General features: G+C 52.9%; 1 pseudogene; it reads right to left on the reverse strand.

The window, feature by feature from the left end:
• Positions 1-1,384: 1,384 nt before the first annotated feature.
• LOC140708727 (uncharacterized) lies at positions 1,385-21,040 on the reverse strand (annotated as a pseudogene).
• Positions 21,041-21,417: the final 377 nt, after the last annotated feature.

Genomic DNA, 21,417 nt, shown 5'->3' on the forward strand with positions numbered 1-21,417 from the left:
CAGGGAGGGCTGTGCAGGTTTGCGGTGGGGTGGGGAGGCCTTCCTAGAATTTGTTGCTTTGTTTGGAATCTTCCCTGTTGGGGTGGGGTTGGGGTGAGCTCTTGCCCACCCCGCCCACCACCCGCCGCCGGAATCCTGGGCTCCCTCTGGTGGGTTGTGTTGGGGTCGGGAGCTTCAATTATGGCATCCCCTGAATTCACCCCAGGCTTTGAAGCCAGGCTCGCTCCACATGAAAAGCTCTTCCAAGAGGGAGATTCCCTGGAGCTCCTGGGCCTCCGCCGGGTAATTGGTGCTTCGATTAACAGCTCGGGTGCAAGGGGCACTTCAGTGGGGGGGGGGCGGGGCGGCTGAGTGAGGGGCCCAGCCCTGGGGAGATGTTACAGGAGGGAGGATAGGAAGGGAGGCGGGGAGGTTGGTAATTCCAGATTGAGGAGGGTCTCCGTAGCTCTCAGAGTGGGTGAAGACCCCTGGGAGGCAAATGTGGGGTCCCCCAGGGCCTGCTGGGCCCCCTTGGGCCCCTGGAACAATGGGTTCCCACTAGCCAACCTGTTCCCACAGCCAGAAGTTGCCATGGTGACCCCCTCCCACCTTCAGCTACAGCTTTTCCAGTAAAACCACTGCAGAAATCCATACTTCCCGACAGGCACGCCCGGCCCCCCACCCCCCACTCTGCGCGGTCTTGGAGCCTCGGGGAGTTAACTCTGCGCATGCTGGTGTCTGTTGTTTGGGGGAGACAGGAACGAGAGCTGGCAACGCGGGCCCCAGGCTGGAGAGGAGAGGGTGGACCGGGGGCACAACCAGCTGCCCTGTCCTTGAAGGCCCCAGTGAGTGACTTGAGCAACACGGAAGTTGGAGCGGAGCAGTGAAGCTAGCTCTGACCTAGGGGCCCCCTTGGCATAGAGGAGTCCTAGCTGGGGCCCACAGTGCAGCTCCTCTTGGAACCTGAGGGCTGCTCTGGGACTTCACCCCTTCTAGAGTGACCCCTGCTGCAGTCGCTGGGACACGAGACCCTTCCCGGCTTGGTTGCAGCTGCTACCCTGTTAGCTGCTCCCCTCTTCCTCCCCTCCCCTCCCAGCACAAACCTTTTTCCTGGAGGCAGAGAGGGCTCAGCCCCAGGTCCCTGTGGCCCTGCTGCCGGCACCTGGAGCCCGGCTCTGCATCCACGGGTCTGCCCTAGGGGGCTGTTGAACTCCAGAAGTCGCTGCCTGCTCAGGGTCTCCGTGTCCTCCCCCTGAGCAGTGGGGATAATGATCTGAGCTGCTTCCAAGCTTGGGGAAGAGGATCCCCCCCTAGAAGGTTCTGTCCTGCTGCCTCTGCCGGGGGGAGGGGCCCCTGGGGACACCCGAGGCTGCAGGGGCCCAGGGGGCTCCGTGGCCCAGGCCCAGCCTCACTCTGTAGCGAGAGCGAGCGAGGAGATGCTCTAATTGTTCTCTCTGTAGCCCAGGATGAATAATTGAGAGGTCTTTGAAGAGAATTAATTAGCCAGCTTATTGACTGTAAACGCTTTGCTGCAGATGATAAAGGGAGGATGGAAGCCTGAGTGGGGCCCGCTTGCCGGCTGGGGCCGTACCAGACATTTAATTCACACCCATGGCTGCTCAGCAGGACCAGGGGCTCAGCCTTTGCCTAGGACCTGCTCTCTCCTGCTCAGGAGGAAGTGTGGGGGCTGAGCCCCAACTTGGCACCCTGCCGTGGTTCTGTCCTGATTTCTGGTATGAGGGGGCAGCACCCGTTAGCCTCAACTCTGCTCCCTCTATCTTCTAAGAGGCAAGATAGGGACCCCTCCGGGAGTGGGGGTGGGTGTGGCTCAGTCTTGGGAGCAGTTCCCTTGCAGGATAGACTCTGATCCTGGGCTGCTTCAGTCCAGCCCACCCCACCGCCTGAACCCCAGTCCCTTTTTCGGGAACTAGGAAGTGACAGGAAAAGACAAAAGCATTCTTGCCTGTAGGCTGCAGGGGGTCAGACCTGTCAATGTCCCTGGTGAGGCTGAGGAGGGCTGGGGCTCTTGGCAGGAAATGCTGGATCACTAGCCCCGGGTATCAGTCATTAATAATAGTAGTAAACATTCCTCCAGCAGGCCCTGTGCTAAGCACACTGCATGTACTGACTCCTGTAGACCCTGTGAAGATAGAAGGTGGGCTCGTTCTGCAGCTGGGTCTGCAGAGCCTCAGGACAGAACCTGGCACAGATAAAGCTTTGTTGATTGAATGAATGAGTGAATGAAGGAAATGAACATGAAGAAGCTGAGTGGCAAAGCTGGACTCACGCATCGGGTTTGTTTGTTTTTTTGAGACAGATTCTCTCTCAGTGGCCCAGGCTGGAGTGCAATGGTGCGGTCTTGGTTCACTGCAACCTCCACCTCCCAGGCTCAAGCGATTCTCCTGCCTTAGCCTCCCGAGTAGCTGGGATTATAGGCACGTGACACCACACCTGGTTAATTTTTGTATTTTTAGTAGAGATGGGGTTTCACCATGTTGGCCAAGCTGGTCTTAAGCTCCTGACCTTAGGTGATCCACCCACCTCAGCCTCCCAAAGTGCTGGGATTATAGGCATGAGCTGCCGCACCCGGCCTCACACGCCGTTCTTAACCTGGCCCGAGGACCCATATGCTGATACATCCTCCAGTCCCAGGCAACGTCAACATGGAAGATGTGGGCAAGAGGCAACAGCCATAGAGGGCTTGGGCCACATGGAGGATGAGCAGGAGGTGGGGCCCTGAGAGCAGGCCTAGGGTTCAGCCCCACCTCTGCAGCTGCTGGAGCACCAGTGAAGAGAGAGGGCAGGTGCAAGCAGGCATGGTGCAACTGTGGGGGACATGGGCGGGGCAGGGGGTACCTGGGTGGAGCTGGTTGGAGACCATTGCTCTTGGTCCAGATAAGGCATGACAAGACCTGGGCCGAGACCCCTGAAATGGGGCATGGAGAGTCTGTGACAGCTCTGAGATATGTGGAGGGGAAGGGGCATGGAACCTGGTGACTTGTGACCTGGGGAATGGAGGACAGGAGTTGAGATGACTCCAGGTATCTCCCCACAGGAGCATGTGTATCTGCAAATGAGGCAGAGGTCAGGAAGCACGGGGAACTGGCCCTTGCCCCGGGGGCCTAGGATGCCCTGGGCTGTCATCCTTCCACACTCACCCCTGACCTGCTCCTGCTCGCTCAGGGAGGCTGCCTGACAGGGGTGTATCAGTGGGCTCCCTCATCCTCTGCCTCTGTGGAGCCCACAGTAGGAGGCACCTGTAGAACATGGGGGTGAGGGACAGTGCAGTTGGAGGCGTGGGTGTTCCTCTGTCTGCCTCCCTCACAGCCCTCTCCATGCCTGTCTGTCCAGGGCTGGGATTGGTCGGCATGCCTTTCCCCAGCCCTCCAGCTGTCCTAGAGTTGGGCTGGGATAACCCTCCAGCCGCCCTGTGAGTTGTGCTGGGATCAGTCAGGTGTACTCGGCATGCCTCGCCCCAGCCCCCCAGCCGCCCTGTGAGTTGGGGTTGTCTGTCTCACTGGTTTTCTGTTCTCAGCTGACTTAGCTGGGATGTCGACAACTCCCTATGTCACCGCCTGCATCTGGCTGCAGACACCCGTGGCCTCATCTGAGTCCTCTTCTCAGCCTCTGGGAACTGTTCCTTCCTACCCTTTGCCTGGAGACAGTGGAAGCCGAGGGACATTTCTCCGAATGGCTTTTGCTTGGCTCCAGAAATCAGAACTGGAATGAGGAAGAGGAACCAGTCTCCCTCTGGGTGGCTGAAGCTAGGCACATGGAACCTGGGAGCAGTGGGCAGCCACACTGGTGCCCTTCAGACAGCAGGAGGAGGCTCTTGTCCGAAACTCTGAGTTCAAAACAGATGGGATGTGGGGGAACAGCAGGAGGTAGGAGCAGGCCCCCGACTCCTGCCGAGAGCTCAGCCCTGTCTTCAGCCCTTCCATTCCTGCCAGTGGTAGACATTTGCCCTTTTGGTTGCCTGGTGTCAAATACCCTTTCTACGTTGGAGGTAGGGTCCTGGGAGTCCCTGCTCTCTTTTCCAGGCTCTGAAAACTGACTCCTGGGAATGGGACCAAAGTGATCACATTAAATGCTTCCACCTGAATGTTTACTGTTGAAGATGAGATGCCAAGTTCAAGAGTAATTTAGGGGCAGGTGTGGTGGCTCACACCTGTAACCCCAGCATTTTGGGAGGCTGAGGCGGGTGGATCACTTGAGGCCAGGAGTTTGAGACCAGTCTGGCCAACATGGTGAAACCCTGTCTCTACTGAAAATGCAAAAATTAGTCAGGTGTGGTGGTGTGCGCCTATAATCCCAGCTACTCGGGAGGCTGAGACAGGAGAATCACTTGAACCCAGGAGGTGGAGGTTGCAGTGAGCCAAGATCACGTCACTGTACTCCTGCCTGGGTGACACAGCAAGACTCTCAAAAAAAAAAAAAAAAAAAGATTAATTTAGGATTGTTCCTAAGGATTGTGGCAGAGCCAGACAGCACTATGTCACAGCACGCAGTGAGTATCCAGCCTCGATACCCTATGCAGGCCATTCTGTGCTAACGATTACACCCACTCAATTCCTTTTCTACCTGGGTTAACCAGAGTGCCACTGTCAGTCACAATACTGACTAGTGGCTTCTCTTGGGTTTCATGAGAAACTCCCTGTATCAGTTAGTGATTGCCATAATCAGGCTGTGTAACAAGCAGCCCCACAATCCTGGTGGCATTCTACAATAAGCATTTTTTTTTTGCTCACATCTCTGTGGGTCTGTTGGGGTTCACCAGATCCAGGCTCGAATTAGCTGGCTGGCATCTGGGCTGTGAGTTGGGTCCAGGTTTGCTTCACATGTTTCTTATCAACCTCGGCCCAGCAGGCTACCTGAGGCGCGTTCCTTCCAGGATGACTTCAGCAGCGCAAGAGAGCAAGTTCATTGTGCAAGCACAGTTCAAGTCTACTCACTCCATATCCCCTGACATTGCGCTGATCAAGTCCCATAGCCATGCCCACATCAAGGATATGAATGCATAATTCTACTACAAGGGAGTGAAGAAGCAGGACTGATCATTCCATTCTCCCCTTGTTTTTAGTTTTTATTATGAAAAAAAAAAATTTTTTTTGAGACCAGGTCTTGTTCTGTCACCCAGGCTGGCTGAAGTGCAGTGGTATGATCTCAGCTTGCTGCAACCTCCACCTCTCCAGTTCAAGCAGTTCTCTTGCTTCAGCCCCCCTGAGTAGCTGGGACTACAGGCTTCTGCCATCACACCCAGCTAATTTTTGTATTTTTAGTAGATATGGGGTTTCACCATGTTGGCCAAGCTGGTCTCAAACTCCTGACCTCAGGTGATCTGCCCACCTCGGTCTCCTAAAGTGCTGGGATTACAGCCTGAGCCACTGTGCCCAGCCTATGAAAATATTTTTAAAAAATAGGCAGAAGGGGCCAGGCGTGGTGGCTCACACCTGTAATCCCAGCACATTGGGAGGCAGAGGCTGGTGGATCACAAGATCAAGGAGATTGAGACCATCCTGGCTAATGCAGTGAAACCCCATCTCTACTAAAAATTTTTTTTAAAAATTAGCCGGGCGTGGTGGCGGGCGCCTGTAGTCCCAGCTACTCGGGAGGCTGAGGCAGGAGAATGGCGTGAACCGGGGAGGCGGAGATTGCAGTGAGCCCAGACTGCGCCACTGCACTCCAGCCTGGGCGACAGAGCGAGACTCCATCTCAAAAAATAAATAAGTAAATAAATAAAAATAGGCAGAAGGGCATAATGAATCCCCACAGAACATCACCCAGATTCCACATGGGAAAATTATTAATATTTTCCCATGTTTGTCTAACCTGTTTTTTTTTCCTTGGTAAAGTGTATTTTTTAAACTAATTTTGCCCATCTGTAAAATAAATAATTTATGTATATAAAGATATATATATAAATATATACACACATAACAAAATTTACCATTTTAACCATTTTCAAATGTACAATTCAGTGGCATTAATTACCACTGTTACACAATCAGTCTCCAGCTCCCGAACATTCTAATCTTCCCAAACTGAAACTGTCCCATTAACACTAGCTCCCCATTTCCCTGAACCCCAGCCCCTGGCAACCTCCATTCTATTTTGTGTCTCTACAAATCTAACGATCTCACGTTAGTGGAATCACACAATGTGTGTCTTTGTGTGACTGGCTGATTTCACTCAGTGTGATGTCTTCAAGCTTCATCCATGTGATAGAATTCCCTTCCTTTTTAAAGGCTGCATAATATTCCACCGTATGGATGGACCACAGTTTATCCATTCATGCGTCCATGGACACGAGGGTTGCTTCTATCTTTTGGCTATTGCAAATGAATAATGCTGCTATGAACCCGGGTGAACATATATCTCTCTGAGTCCCTGCTTTTAATTCTTTTGGGGATAGACACAGGAGTGGAAGTGCTGGGTTATACGCTAATTCTATGTTTCACTTTTTGGGGATCTCACCACACTGTTTTCCACAGCAACTCTACCATTTTACATTCCCACCAAAATTGAGTGCACAGGGCCAAGTGCCGTGACTCACGCCTGTAATCCCGACACTTTGGGAGGCCGAGGCTGGTGGATCACTTGAGGTCAGGAGTTGGAGACCAGCCTGGCCAACGTGGTGAAACCCTGTCTCTACTAAAAATATAAAAATTAGTCGGGCCGTGGTGGTGCATGCCTGTAATCCCAGCACTTTGGGAGGCCGAGGCAGGTGGCTCACTTGAGGTCAGGAGTTTGAGACCAGCCTGGCCAACATGGTGAAACCCCAATTCTACTAAAAATACAAAAATCAGTCGGGCTTGGTGGCGCGTGCCTGTAATTCCAGCTACTTGGGAGGCTGAGGCACGAGAATCGTTTGAATCCGGGAGGTGGACGTTGTGGTGAGCCGAGATAGCGCCACTGCACTCCAGCCTAGGCGATAGTGAGACTCCGCCTCAAAAAAAAAAAAAAAGTGGAATGCACAGGATTCCAATTTCTCCACATCTTCACCAACACTTGTTATTTTCTGTTGTTTTTTTAAAAAATAGTAGCCATCCTAGGCCGGGCGCGGTGGCTCAAGCCTGTAATCCCAGCACTTTGGGAGGCCGAGACGGGCGGATCATGAGGTCAGGAGATCGAGACCATCCTGGCTAACACGGTGAAACCCCGTCTCTACTAAAAAATACAAAAAACTAGCCGGGCATGGTGGCGGGCACCTGTAGTCCCAGCTACTCGGGAGGCTGAGGCAGGAGAATGGCGAGAACCCGGGAGGCGGAGCTTGCAGTGAGCTGAGATCCGGCCACTGCACTCCAGCCTGGGCGACAGAGCAAGACTCCGTCTCAAAAAAAAAAAAAAAAAAAAAAAATAGTAGCCATCCTAATGGGTATTAAGTGGTATCTTCTTGTGGTTTTAATTTGCATTTCAGTCTCCATTTGACTTAAGCTGGTTTGAGATGAGTTTCTGTTTCTTGTAACTGGCACTAGTTAAGGTAGGCTTAGCAGCTGCGGCACAGTAGCCAACAATAGCAGCTGTGGCTCGTGGAGAAGAAGTTTATTTCTCCTTCTGTAACAGCCCAGGGCGGGTGCACCCAGTCTACGCAGCCCTACTCCCTTAGGGGACCCAGACGGAGGCTGCTTTGCCACCTTGACGTAGAGTTTCTGAGCTCTCTCTGCCGGCTGCCACCTGGGTCCCCAAGTGGGAGGATGGAGCACCTGCCAGGATTGATGGGCAAGGGCAGAGCTTTCCCCTTGCATTCCATCAGAGGTAGTTATCTTTTTTTTTTTTTTTTTTTTTTTTTTTGAGACGGAGTCTCCCTCTGTCACCCAGGATGGAGTGCAGTGGCACAATATTGGCTCACTGCAACCTCCACCTCCCAGATTCAAGCAATTCTCTTGCCTCAGCCTCCTGAGTAGCTGGGATTACAGGTGCCACCACGCCCGGCTAACTTTTGTATTTCTGGTTGAGAGGGGGTTTTGCCATGTTGGCCAGGCTGGTCTTGAACTCCTGACCTCAGGTGATCCTCCCGCCTCGGCCTCCCAAAGTGCTGGGATTACAGGTATGAGCCACTGCGCCTGGTCTCAGTTGATATTGCTAAGAACCTGCATAGAGGAGACCAGCCGACACGGGAGCCTATCAGAGGGTGGAAGCTGGGAAGAGGAAGAGGGTCAGAAAAAATAACTAGTGGGTACTAGACTTAGTACCCGGGTGGTGAAATAATCTGTACAACAAACCCCCAATGTCACAGGTTTACCTATATAACAAACCTGAACTTGAACCCGTGAACTTAAAAGTTTTTTTTTTTTTTTAAAGAGGGCTGGGCATGGTGGTTCACACCTGTAATCCCAGCATTTTGGGAGGCCAAGGTGGGCAGATCATCTGAGGTCAGGAGTTCCAGACCAGCCTGGCCAACATGGTGAAACCCCATCTCTACTAAAAATACAAAAAATTAGCTGGGCGTGGTGGCAGCTGCCTGTAGTCCCAGCTACTTGGGAGGCTGAGGCAGGAGAATCACTTGAACCCGGGAGGTGGAGGCTGCAGTGAGCCGAGATCATGCCACTGCACTCCAGCCTGGGTGACAGAGCAAGACTGTCTCAAAAAAAAAAAAAAGGGAAGCCTGTTGCCCAAAAGGGTTGCTGTGGTACCTAAAAATGTAGGTTTTTTCCTTCTGGGAGGGGGTAGAAAGAAGTTGCCCTCACTCTCCAGGCTCACGGCCACCCCGCCCCTGCTCACCAGCCAGCTGGCTGTGGCTAAGCTAAAGCCTGCCCCGTGCTCTGAGCCCGGCATGTTGTTTAACCTCTCTGAAATGGTCTCCTTGGATCATGGGCAGAGATGGTACGAGGGGATCCCGCCCGAGGGGTCCAGGCCGGTGCTTACGGACCTGGGACCAGCTGCTCTTATGCTGTTTTCTCCACCTTTCTCAGCCGCTTGGAGGAAGAGGGATTTTTGTTGCCTTTTACAGGTAAGGACACTGAGGTTCACAGGATAAGTCACTTCCAGCCAGGTGTGTGTGACCTCAGATCCATGCTCACAGGGAGGGGAGCTGGGCAGGGCCTCCCACCTGCTCCCCTGGAGGCCCATGAGTCTGGGCATTGGGGCCCCAGTTCCTATAAACCAGGGTTGATTGCAGAGGACTCCCCTCACCTGCATCCCCTACTCCCACCACAAAGCCCAGGCAGCAGGGAGGCCTGGAGACAGGTGCAGAGCCTCTGGGCGTGGGTACCTACCCCTGCCCACCCCCAGGGCCTCAGGCCACAGGAGACCACCTAAAGCAGAAGCCAGGAGTGGGGCCCAGGCTGGGGCTGGCACAGCTGGGCCTGTGAGGGGTGGAGGGGCCGCTGGGGAAGGGACTTACCAGCAGCAGCTCTGCTGGGACCTGGGAGGCTCTCCTCGTTTCCAGTAACAAGCCGGGGGCGGGGTGGGGGTGGGTGGGAGGAGGCAGCTTCCCCCAGGTGCCAGCTGTGCCTGAAGACAGCCTGTCCTCTCTGGTGTCTCCTGTTCTCAGCTCCTTAGTCCCCTCCCCGACCTCACCTCACAGTTGACTCCTGAGCTGACTCCTCCCCTGGCAGGGAAAGAAGAGCCGGGCTCGCCCACACCCGACAGGTGCAGCAGCTGCTTGAGGTCACAGTTGCTGAGAAGGGAAGCCGAGGCCAGTGGCGGCTCCAGCCAGGGATGGTGCAGCCCGCTGAGGGGTTGGGGTTGCCCAATCGCCCGCCCCGCTCCACCTGTCCCCACCCCTCCCACCCAGCCTGGCCACCAGCCCAGACACCTTCCTCACATGGCCTGAAGACCCCTGCTGACCTGTGGCACCATGTGGCCCAGCAGGGTGGCCGGGCCGGCCAGGCTCATGGGGTAGGGGACGCTGCTGCCCTGGGGTGGTGGGTGCCACTGGGGAGGCCTCTCCCTAGGGGCATCTCCCAGGTGGGCAGACCAGAAACTTACCCCGAGTTCTGTGACCCACTCCGGGGAGCGGGGCATCTCATCTCCTCTCAGCCACTTCTGAAAGCTGGGACATGGCAGAGTGGGCAGGGCTGCCCTCTGAGCTGACACCCTTCCCCTTCTCCCCATCTTGTCTCTCCTCAGATCTAGGGCTCACTCTGAGGCGTGGGTGACACTTGCTCCCCAACCCCAGCCTCTTCAGTGCAGGGAGGTGGGGCCTGAACTTCGGAGGGTCTTGGGGCAGGTTCCTGGGGCTTGCAGGGCAGCCTCCCCTTTCCCAGGGAAAGGAAGGGAGAAGCCGTGTCTGGGGAGGGAAGCCTCTACCTCCACCCTCACTGTGCCCAGAGCTCCATCCCCAACCTGGCCTAGGGAGACTGGCACCAGGTGGAGCTGGTCCCCAAGGAGCCCCAACCCCCAGAACATCTGCAGAGGTCAGCTCTCAGAGGGCCCCAGGGCCAGTCCTCTCTGCACCCCACCTTCCCTGCTCAATGTGGCTTGTAGGTGGTTATGCAAAGCATATGCAAAGCACATGCAAATGAGGCCCAGCCACAACCGGTCACTCTCTCCAGGTGAGACTACTGAAGCCCTCTGGTCATCAGCAGGAATGCAGGGGTGCCTATGGCAGGCCGGACTCCAGGTCAGGCCTTGGGGCAGTGAGGAAGAAGGTGCAAGTCAGGTAAGCTATAGTCAAAAGGGAGGGGCACACCAACACCAGGCGAATGAGTGAAGCAAGTTAGTGGCACTCCTCCCCGCCCTAGAACCCAACACAACAGACCTGTGCAGACAGACGCATGTGTGCTCTGAGAGATGGCTATGTAAAAGCAAGCTTGCTCCTTCAGTCTCCTGTTCACTTATTCAGCAAAGCTCGGTGTCTATTATGAGCCCGGGGTGTTCCCGGGCTGCAGATATCCCAGCAGATGAAAATGCCTACCTTGCAGGGCTCCAGCCCAGCAGGGAGAGAAAAATACAGGTGACAAGTCAGGGAGAGCGAGGACGCTCCGGTGTGTGTTTCAGAAACCGTAAGGAGGCTGGAGCCAGGCACAGGGAGCTCTGGACCTTGGGAAGAGTATGGTCGTGCAGGGGCCATGTAGTGGGAGGGGGCCCTGCAGCATCACCCGGGTGCCCTGGGGAAGTTGTGGTGGGAGCAGACAGCACAGAGTGGAACTAAGTCCGCTGGGCAGGAGATGCCGGGGACTGCGGCCGGGGGTGGCAGTGGAAGGGCTGAGAAGTGGTCGGATTCTGGGTTAGGAAGAGAAAGCTTCCCTTTGCCCTCTGAAGCTTAGCTGAAAAATCAGCGGACAAAAGGCAGATTCATAAGAGAAAAGGTTCACAAAATGTACTCTAACTTGCACAGCGCAGGAGTCCCCGGGCAGTGATTACCCAGTAACCCAGAGGGGTCCAGAACCTGCCACATCCTTCTTCGTGGGGGAAGAGGTGGTGGAGAAACCACCTCTTTGAGGCGTAGTCAGTGATTCTTTGGAGAAAATGAAATGAAGAGGCCCCTTGCTCGGACAATGGTTAGTGAATAATTCTCTTTGGGAGTTGAATGGGACTGAAGAACAGACAATGGTTTGGGAGGAAGTTCCTCTGGGCTCTAGGTGTGGTGTTTCATTTCAGCCTCTTCCTTTGTGATGTGAGTTTTAATCTTCTCCGGTTAATAACGTTTCAGGGAAGGCCATTGTGTTCCTCTTGGCGGGTCTGGTTTCTAGGTAGTTAAGGAAAGTCTGAGAACAGCCTCATCCTGTGCTTTGGAGAGACCTTGGGGTCCTTTCTCGTCAAGGTGCCGTATTTTCTGAGCCCCAACAGTATATTTTGGGAATGCTGTTCTATTTCCGTCTAATTTGCATTAAGGAGAAACTGTTTGTGTTTTGGTGCATGGGTACCGGTGGTGGGGAGGCTGGGAGTGGGGATGGAGCAGGGCAGGGCATCTTCCAGGTGCTCTGCAGACTGCGGGGGCGGGCGGCTGTGTTCTCCTTCAGGGCAATCCCCCAAAACCCACCATCCAAACTCAGCGAAACCACAAGGTGGGGCTGTGATGGGGCCTCGAGGTTTATGGAACAATCACGGTACGGAGGTGTTCACTTGTGGAGGCCCCGCTGGGGGTTGAGCCTATTCCAGGGGTTCCCTGGAGTTCGCCTGTCCTCACTGCCTCCTGTTCTTACTGGTTTTCTGGTGGGGGAGGAAGGGGCAAAGCCACTCCTCTTTGAAGGTGGATTTATTTTTTTTTTGGCAGCAGCTGAAAGCCATTTGCTCCTAGGCCTCGTGAGTAAGTGGGCGATGAAAACTGGATCATGCAGTTTTTACTCCAGTTAACAAGCCCTGGCTCTGTAAGACTTGAGGCTGGTTTTCACTCTCGGGTACCTGGGGCGCTGGTCGAGAAGCGAGGCCTTCTGCAAAGTTTTTAAGGACCGAAGGTGTAGCCTCCCAAGTTAGCACACTCTGGAGCCCTGAACGCAGTTGCCCTCTGCAGACCTCGTCAGGGCCTCACCCTGCAGCCCAGGGGAAGGGACTGAGGGCTCCAAAGCTCTCGCAGGTCTCTGTTTGGCTATGTGGCCCAGGACCAGCTCCTTCTACTCTCCTGTTGTGAGTCAGCAGCACCGTGCCCCACTTAGCAGCATAGTGTGAGGCTGACATGCAAGTGGGTGTGAATCCCGGTCAGCGCCACTCATTGTGCCTTTGCACTTCAATGGTCCGTGCCAAGGCTGTGGCAGCAGCTCCTGAGCGCCCCGCCGGAACCTCACCTAAAGCCTTAGGGACCAATTCAGCCACCTGAGACCAATAGCGCCCTGCCTGGCCAGCTCTAAGCCTCCGAATGAATCCCAGCCATTCTTCACTGTAAGAGTTTACTTGTGGCTGGGCGTGGTGGTGCACACCTGTAGTCCCAGCTACTTGGGAGGCTGAGGTGAGCGGGTCACGTGAACCCAGGAGGTTGACATGGCAGTGAACCATGACTGCACCACTGTACTGAGTGCAGAGCCTGGGTGACAGAGCGAGTGAGACCCTGTCTCAAAGAAAAAAAAAAAGGACCGCTCACTGCGCCGCTGTACTCCAGCCTGGCGACAGAGCGAGACTCCGTCTCAAAAAAAAAAAAAGTGTTCACTGATGGGCTTGGAGGTCCATCCTTGTTCTTCAGGTCAGCCTAAGGTGGCCAAATTTAGTGAAACAAACAAGCAAACAAACACAAAACCAAGACACCTAGTTAAATTTGAATTTCAGAGAAACAACAAATATATATATATATATATATATATATATATATAAAATTTATTTATTTTTTTGAGACAGAGTCTTGCTCTGTTGCCAGGCTGTAGTGCGGTGGCGCAGTCTTGGCTCACTGCAACCTCCATCTCCTGGGTTCAAGTAATTCTCCTGCCTCAGCCTCCCAAGTAGTTGGGATTACAGGCACATGCCACCATACTCAGGAAATTTTTGTATTTTTAGTAGAGATGGGATTTCACCATGCTGGCCAGGCTGGTCTTGAACTCCTGACCTTGTGATCCACCCGCCTCAGTCTCCCAAAGTGTTAGGATTACAGGTGTGAGCCCCTGCACCCACTCCAACAAATACATTTTTAGCATTAGTATATCCCATGCAATATAAGAGAGATACTTACTCTAAAAAATGTATTTGGCTGGGCATGGGAGCTCACACTTGTAATCCCAGCACTTTTGAAGGCTGAGGTGGGTGGATCACTTGAGGTCAGGAGTTCGAGACCAGCCTGGCCAACATGGCAAAAACCCATCTCTACGAATACAAAAATTAGCTGGGCGTGGTGGCGAGCACCTGTAATCCCAGCTACTGGAGGGCTGAGGCACGAGAATCGTTTGAACCCAGGAGGTGGAGGTTGCAGTGAGCCAAGGTCGTGTTGCTGCACTCTAGCCTGAGTGACGGAGTGAGACTGTGCCTCAAAAAAAAAAAAAAAAAAAAAAAAAAAGGTATTTGTTGTTTCTCTGAAATTCAAATTTAACTGAGCATCCTGTATTTTATCTGGCAATCCTAGTCCCAGCCTCTTCGAAATTCAGATCTTTTTTTTTTTTTTTGAGCCGGAGTTTCACTCTTATCACCCAGACTGGATTGCAGTGGTGCAATCCCAGCTCACAGCAACCTCTGTCTCTTGGGTTCAAACAATTCTCCTGCCTCAGCCTCCTGAGTAGCTCCTGTGCACCACCATACCCGGCTAATTTTTGTACTTTTAGTAGAGACGAGGTTTCACTATGTTGGTTGGGCTGGTCTCAAACTCCTGACCTCTCAGGTGATCCACCTGCCTCAGCCTCCAAAAATGCTAGGATTACAGGCATGAGCCACCGCGCCCGGCCCTCCAAATGCACATCTATAAGAACAATTTTCCTGCCCCAACCATACATGTCTCACAGATAAAGCTGCATTTTTATCATTTCGTCTTTCCTGGGGCTGAAATGGCTTCTTCTTTTTGCATTTTATAGTTTTACAATTGCAGCAGTAAAAAGTTCTTGCCGGCAAGATGATTGAAAATTTAACTACAAAGGGCATCATTCATTTTATTTGTGTCTTCATTGGAGACATAAAATGGATTCGCAATCATCCCAATGCAGTTGTCGAGTATTGTGGGTTTTAGAGTAGCTCACACAGCGCCTTTACACTCACCAGCGTGAGGTCTCTTTGCAGCCGCCAATGGAGTGATCGTTTGTGTTTTGGAAGCAGCAGTAACATTTATTCCTAATAATCCTGCTGCAGTGGGTTCTTGGTATTTTATAGTTGTTATTGCAGTAAAATTTATATCTTACAGAATTATGACAATATTCAGCTACTAATATGATTATTATTTCTGTGTGTGTGTTAAAACCACGGAAATAAAATTTACTCCCAACAATACAGTGGCAATTTTATGTCCCTAAAACTGACCGTAAATAATCAACATAATTACAGAATGCCTGTAAACACATAAAACATCCTTCTCGGAAAGAGTGAACTCTCCATTGCTATCCTGATGAGACCAGCAACTGGGGAGCCCAGTCTAGCAGTTAGGGCTGCTGGGCAGACTTCAAAAGGATGAAGCAACTTCTTCACATGCCTCCTGGAGAGCAAGTTACTTCACATTTCAGAGCCCAAGTCAGCCCAGCTCAGAGAACACGGGCTGGTCCCTTGCCTGATGAGTGCACGGACACAATGCGTGGTAACCACACTGTAGAACATTGCTTAGCTGTACAGAGAATGCAGTCCTCATACACACTGCAACTCGGATGAGCCTTGGAGACTTACGCTCCGCGAAAGAAACCAGATACACCTGGGCACGGCGGCTCCCTTCTGTAATTCCAGCACTTTGGGAGGCCAAGGCAGGCGGATCACAAGGTCAGGAGTTCAAGACCAGCCTGGCCAACATGGTGAAACCCTGTCTCTACTAAAAATACAAAATTAGCTGAGCATGGTGGCACATGTCTGTAATCCCAGTTACCGGGGAGGTCGAGGCAGGAGCATCGCTTGAAGTCAGGAGGCGGAGGTTTCGGTGAGTCAATATCGTGCCACTGCACTCCAGCCTGGGCAACAGAGCGAGACTCCATCTCAAGAAATAAAAATAAGAAAAGCCAGACACACAAGATGTATACTTTTGATCCACATACTATATGATCCCATTGAAATTAAATAGCCAGAAAAAGGCTGGGTGCAGTGGTTCACGCCTGTTATCCCAGTACTTGGGGAGGCTGAGGTGGGAGGGTCGCTTGAGCTCAGGAGTTTGAGACCAGCCTGGGCAACATAGTAAGACCCCCATCTCTACAAATAATTTAAAAATTAGGCAGGCATGGTGGTGTGCACCTATAGTCCTGGCTACTTGGGAGGCTGATGTAGGAGGATCCCTTGAGCCCAAGAGGTTGAGGCTGCAGTGAGCCATGATCATGCCGTTGCACTCCAGCCTAGACAACAGAGTGAGACCCTGTCTCAAAAAACAAAAAAACAAAAATTAAAAATATCCAGAAGAAGTAAATTTCCATAGACAGAAAGTAGATGAGTGGTTGTCGGGCTGGGGGAGGGAAGGGGAAATGAGAAGTGACTGCTCATGGACACTTTTTTTTTTTTTTGGAGACAGAGTCTCGCTCTGTCACCCAGGCTGGAGTGCAGTGGTGCAGTCTCGGCTCACTGCAACCTCCACCTCCTGAGTTCAAGCAATTCTCCTGCCCCAGCCTCCTGAGTAGCTAGGATTACAGGGATGCACCACCATGCCCAGCTAATTTTGTATTTTTTTAGTAGAGACAGGGTTTCACCATGTTGGTCAGGCTGGTCTCAAACTCCTGACCTCAGGTGGTCTGCCCACCTTGGCCTCCCAAAGTGCTGGGATTACAGGTGTGAGCCACCGCGCCTGGCCTCATGGACACTTTTGAGATGATGAAAATGTTCTGTGATTGACTACAGTGAAAGTTGCACAATTCCGTGAATTCACCAGAAGCTGTTGAGTGTACACTTTTCGTGGGTGAATTGTGTGGTGTGTACAAGCTCTCAAAGCTGCTAAGGCCGGGCATGGTGGTTCACGCCTGTAATCCCAGCACTTTGGGAGGCCGAGGCAGGTGGACCACCAGGTCAAGAGTTCAAGACCAGCCTGGCCAACGTAGTGAAACCCCGTCTCTACTAAAGATACAAAAAATAATAATAATAATGGCGGGCGTGGTGGCACACCCCTGTAATCCCAGCTACTTGGGAGCCTGAGGCAGGAGAATGGGAGGCTGAGTCAGGAGAATTGCTTGAACCTGGGAGTTGGAAATTGCAGTGAGCCAAGATCACACCATTGTATTCCAGCCTGGGCAACAGGGCGAGGCTCCATCTCAATAAATAAATAAATAAAATAAAATAAAATAAAATAAATGAATAAATGAAGCTGCTAAAATGAAAAAGAGGAAGAAAACATGCTTCTGTTCCTGCTGGCCCCTATCCCCACCTCCGCTGGGCTTTGAGCTGCTGTCTCTAGAGAATATTTGGAACAGGTGTCTGGGAATATCTAACAAACTCCCAGTGGCTTCTCCTTGCCTTGTGGGTTATTGATACTGCCCCCTTCCTCCATGAAATGAAAAGTGACATAACCCTAAAAACCAAAAGGACCCTAGGGCCCATTAGGCAATCTCAAGACAGCCGCCTGCAAGGGATGGACGTGTGACAGCAGACCTGGAAAGAAGGAGGCCAAGCAGAGAGGGTGCAGGCTGCCAGGATAGAGCCTCTGCCCCGCCACTCACTGGGCAGCAGTGGAGCTGCCTCTGCCTGTATCATCCCCATTGTATGAATGCGGAAGCTGAAGCAGAAGCAGTGATACAGCCAGAATGAACAGTCTTACGCACCGTACATGGACCAGTGAGTTATTCCACTTGGTGTCTGTATCACCCAAAGGGCCCAAAGGGCCTGGGCTTCTTGTGAGCTTTTTTCTCTTAAAAAAAATTGCAGAGCTGGGCACGGTGGCTCACACCTGTAATCCCAGTACTTTGGGAGGCCAAGGCGGGTGGATCACTTGAGTTCAGGAGTTCAAGACCAGCCTGGGCAACATGGCAAAACCCCGTCTCTACTAAACATACAGACAGGCTGGCTGTAGTGGCACACGCCTGTCGTCCCAGTTACTTGGGGGGCTGAGGTGGGAGAATCACTTGAGCCCAGCAGGCGGAGGTTGTAGGTGAGCCGAGATGGTGCCTCTGCACTCCAGCCTGGGTGACAGAGTGAGACCCTGTCTCAAAAAAAAACCGTGGTAAAATAGGCCGGGCTCAGTGGCTCACGCCTGTAATCCCAACACTTTGGGAGGCCAAGGTAGGTGGCACCTGAGGTCAAGAGTTTGAGGCCAGCCTGGCTGACATGGTGAAACCCCTTCTCTACTAAAAATACCAAAGTTAGCTGGGTGTGGTAGTGCACACCTATAGTCCCAGCTACTCGGGAGGCTGAGGCAGGAGAATCGCTAGAACCCAGGAGGTGGAGGTTGCAGCAGTGGGCTGAGATTGTGCCACTGTGCTCCAGCATGGGTGGCAGAGTGAGACTCTGTCTCAAAAAAAAAAAAAAAAAAAAAAAAAATTGTGGTAAAATACACATAGCATAAAATTTGCCACTTTTGCCATTTTTAAGTGTTTCAATTCAGAGGCAGTAAGTACCTTCACATCACTGTGCGACCAAGTGTCAGAGGTGACGCGGGCTGTCCAGCACACATGACTGGTGGGGGCTGCAGGGTCCCCGCCCTGGTCCTCACACTGCTATTGGCCCTGGACAAGGTGTGTCTTCTGAGTGGGACCAGAGGCCCAGAGAGCACGGGATTGGCTGAGGTCGCCAGTGCCTGGGACAGTTCCCTCTAATGCCATCATCCTGGGGACCCCCTTGAGTCTCCTGCTCCTGCCCCTTAGTTTGCTATACCCCAGAGGGTGACTGGGACCCCCATGCCTTGGAATCTGGGACACTGGTTGCACAGGCAGCTGCCAGGGCCACCCCAGACCTCCCAACTCAGAGTCTTAGGGCCTGGGGCCTGTGAGTTAATCAGTGTCCAGGCAACCGGGGATGCCACAAGGAGCCAGGAAGTTTCCAGACTTGCCCGATCTCAGAATTATCTAAGCTCATTTTTTTTTTTTTTAGACAGGGTCTCGCTCTGTTGCCCAAGCTGGAATGCAGTGGTGCGATTTTGGCTCACTGCAGTCTCGACCTCCAGGGCTCAAGCCATCATTTCACCTCAGCCTCCCAAGTGGCTAGGACCACAGGTGTGTACCACCATGCCCCAGCTAAGTTTTAAAATATTTTGCAGAGACAGGTCTTGCCATGTTGCCCAGGCTGGTCTTGAACTTCTGGGCTCAAGCCATCTCGGCTTCCCAAAGAGCTGGGATTACAGGCGTGAGCCACTTACACCCAGCCCATCTGAGCTACTTTTAAAAGTATAGGTTCTCTGGCTTCTCTCCAGCTGAGACCAAACCACCTCTGAATCTATCGTTAAGAGGTACAAGGGATACTCTGATGATACAGAAGTGGCAAAGCTGGCCAGGCGCAGTGGCTCACGCCTGTAATCCTGGCACTTTGGGAGGTTGAGGTGGGCAGATCACCTGAGGTCAGAAGTTCAAGGCCAGTCTGGCCAATATGATGAAACCCCATCTCTACTAAAAATACAAAATTTAGCCAGGCATGGTGGTGCATGCCTGTAGTCCCAGCTACTGGGGAGGCTGGGATAGGAGAATCACTTGAACCCGGGAGGCGGAGGTGGCAGTGAGCTGAGATCATGCTGCTACACTCCAGCCTGGATGACAGAACAAGACTCTGTCACAGAAAAAAAAAAAAAAATGGCAAGTCTGTTTGTTCACGTGCTGATTCCTTCACTCATTGCAGTGTACTCTGTGTGTGCCTCACCTCTGCAGCTGAATCGTGCCCCCGCCCCAGGCATGAAGGCATGGAGCCCTTGCTGGTGCACGTGCTTCTTCCTAGGCTACCCTGCCTCTCCCCTTGTGCCTGACAAAGAGGACTGCAAGACTTCTCATACTCATCACCCCTCAGCCAGCTCTGTTCGGCCCCCTAAAAGCCTTGGGACCTCCTTGGGGTCCTGAACATGGGACCTGCTCTGATTCTAGCCTCTGGACTGGGCTGCTGCTGACAAGTGAGCAGCTCCTGCTGCTCTGATGAATGAAGGGACAGAAGGCGGGTGTCTAGGCATGGCCGGGACCCGGGACTTCTATTTTTTTTTTTTTTTTTTTTTGAGACGGAGTTTCTCTCTTGTTGCCCAGGCTGGAGTGCAGTGGTGCGATCTTGGCTCACTGCAATCTCCACCTCCGGAGTTCAAGCGATTCTCCTGCCTCAGTCTCCCGAGTAGCTGGGATTACAGGCATGCACCACCAAGCCCGGCTAATTTTGTATTTTTCATAGAGATGGAGTTTCTCCATGTTGGTCAGGCTGGTCTCAAACTCCCAACCTCAGGTGATCCACCTGCCTTGGACTCCCAAAGTGCTGGGATTACAGGGGGGTATGAGCCACCAAACCGCCCCCCCAAACCCAGCCAGGACGGGGACTTCTTAGGATCTGGCTGCAGCCCAGGGCAGAGGAGTTCCCACGGCTTCCTCCAGTGAGTTAAGTCAGGCCTGAGTGAACATCTGCTGTTTCTGGGCCGCTAGAGGGAGACCTTCGCAGCCTCGCGCTTGGCTCAAGACACCAGGCTAAGGGGTGTCAGTGTGTGTAAGTGTGTGTGTGTGTGAGTGTGTGTTTTGTGTGTGTGTTGAATGTGAGTGTGAATGTGTGAATGAGTGTGAGTGTGTGTTTTGTGTGTGTGTTGTGTGTGAGTACGACTGTGTGTGTGAGAGAGAGAGAGTGTGTGTCCTACCTGAGCATGCACAGGTGGGCGTGGGCAGTGGCCTGAGCCCTTCACATACTGCCAGGTGGCCTGGCTTGCCAAAGGTGGGGAAGGGTTATTTACCCAAGGTGGGAGAGACCTGCAGCCTGGGAGGTGAAGTGCGGGGCAGCAGGGGCAGGAAGAATAGCAACCGAGGCCACAGTGGCATCCATGGAAGACGTTCTTTGGGGCTTTTTCCGTGCCTGCTGCTGTTCTTCGCATCATGCGTGTATAAGAAGCAATCCTATCGAAGGAGGGCCTACGAATACAGTACCCACTTTACAGAGGAAGAAACTGAGGCTCAGAGAGGCTGAGTCACTCCCAGAGCTGAGATTTGAACCCAGGGAGTGGGAGCTGGGGCCTGGACTCCACTGCACAAAGGAGTCCTGCCTGCTGGGACAAGGAGCTGCCTTATGGTGTGGCCAGTGTGGCCAAGCCAGCCTTTGGAGCCTGGTGGGCTGGCTCTGGATTCCAGCTCTGCCACCTGCCTGTTGAGGGTCCTTGTGAAAGTCCCTCCACCTCCCTGAGCCCCACTTTCTCCTCTGTAAGATGGGACTAATGACACCTGTTTCACTGGTTATTTAGAGGTTTAATGAGACACCATATGCAGAGGGAGGCAGACTTCAGGGCCTCCTCGGGAGCCTTGGCCTGCGGCCACAGGGCCTTTGTATGTACCATGTGTGCGCCTAAGATGCCCATTAGAAAGATAAGATGCTACCTCACCGCGGACTTGCCTTACTCTCCCTGCTGCAGGGCCAGCTCCAGGGGTGTGTGACCTATGGAGGTGCACTCGTCCCCATGCTCAGAGCACCCTGTGCTGGGTTTACTGGTCTCCGTCACCATTTCGAAATTCTTAGTAATTTTTTAACAAGGAGCCCTGTATCTTCATTTTGCATTGGGCCCTGCCAGTGTCACAGCTAGGCCTGCCCTGCAGTTTTCTTTTTCTTTCTTTTTTTGAGATGGAGTCTTACTCTTGTTGCCCATGCTGGAGTGCAATGGCGCGATCTCGGCTCACTGCAGCCTCCGTCTCCTGGGCTCAAGTGATTCTCCTGCCTTGGCCTCCTGAGTAGCTGGGATTACAGGCGCCCGCCACCTGGCCCAGCTAATTTTTGTATTTTTAGTAGAAATGGGGTTTCACCATGTTGGCCAGGCTAGTCTTGAACTTCTGACTTCAGGTGATCCGCCCACCTCCGCCTCCCAAAGTGGAGGGATTACAGGCA

This window comes from Chlorocebus sabaeus, chromosome 16 (genome assembly GCF_047675955.1).
Source record: "Chlorocebus sabaeus isolate Y175 chromosome 16, mChlSab1.0.hap1, whole genome shotgun sequence".
In the NCBI taxonomy this organism is placed as follows: Eukaryota; Metazoa; Chordata; class Mammalia; order Primates; family Cercopithecidae; genus Chlorocebus; species Chlorocebus sabaeus.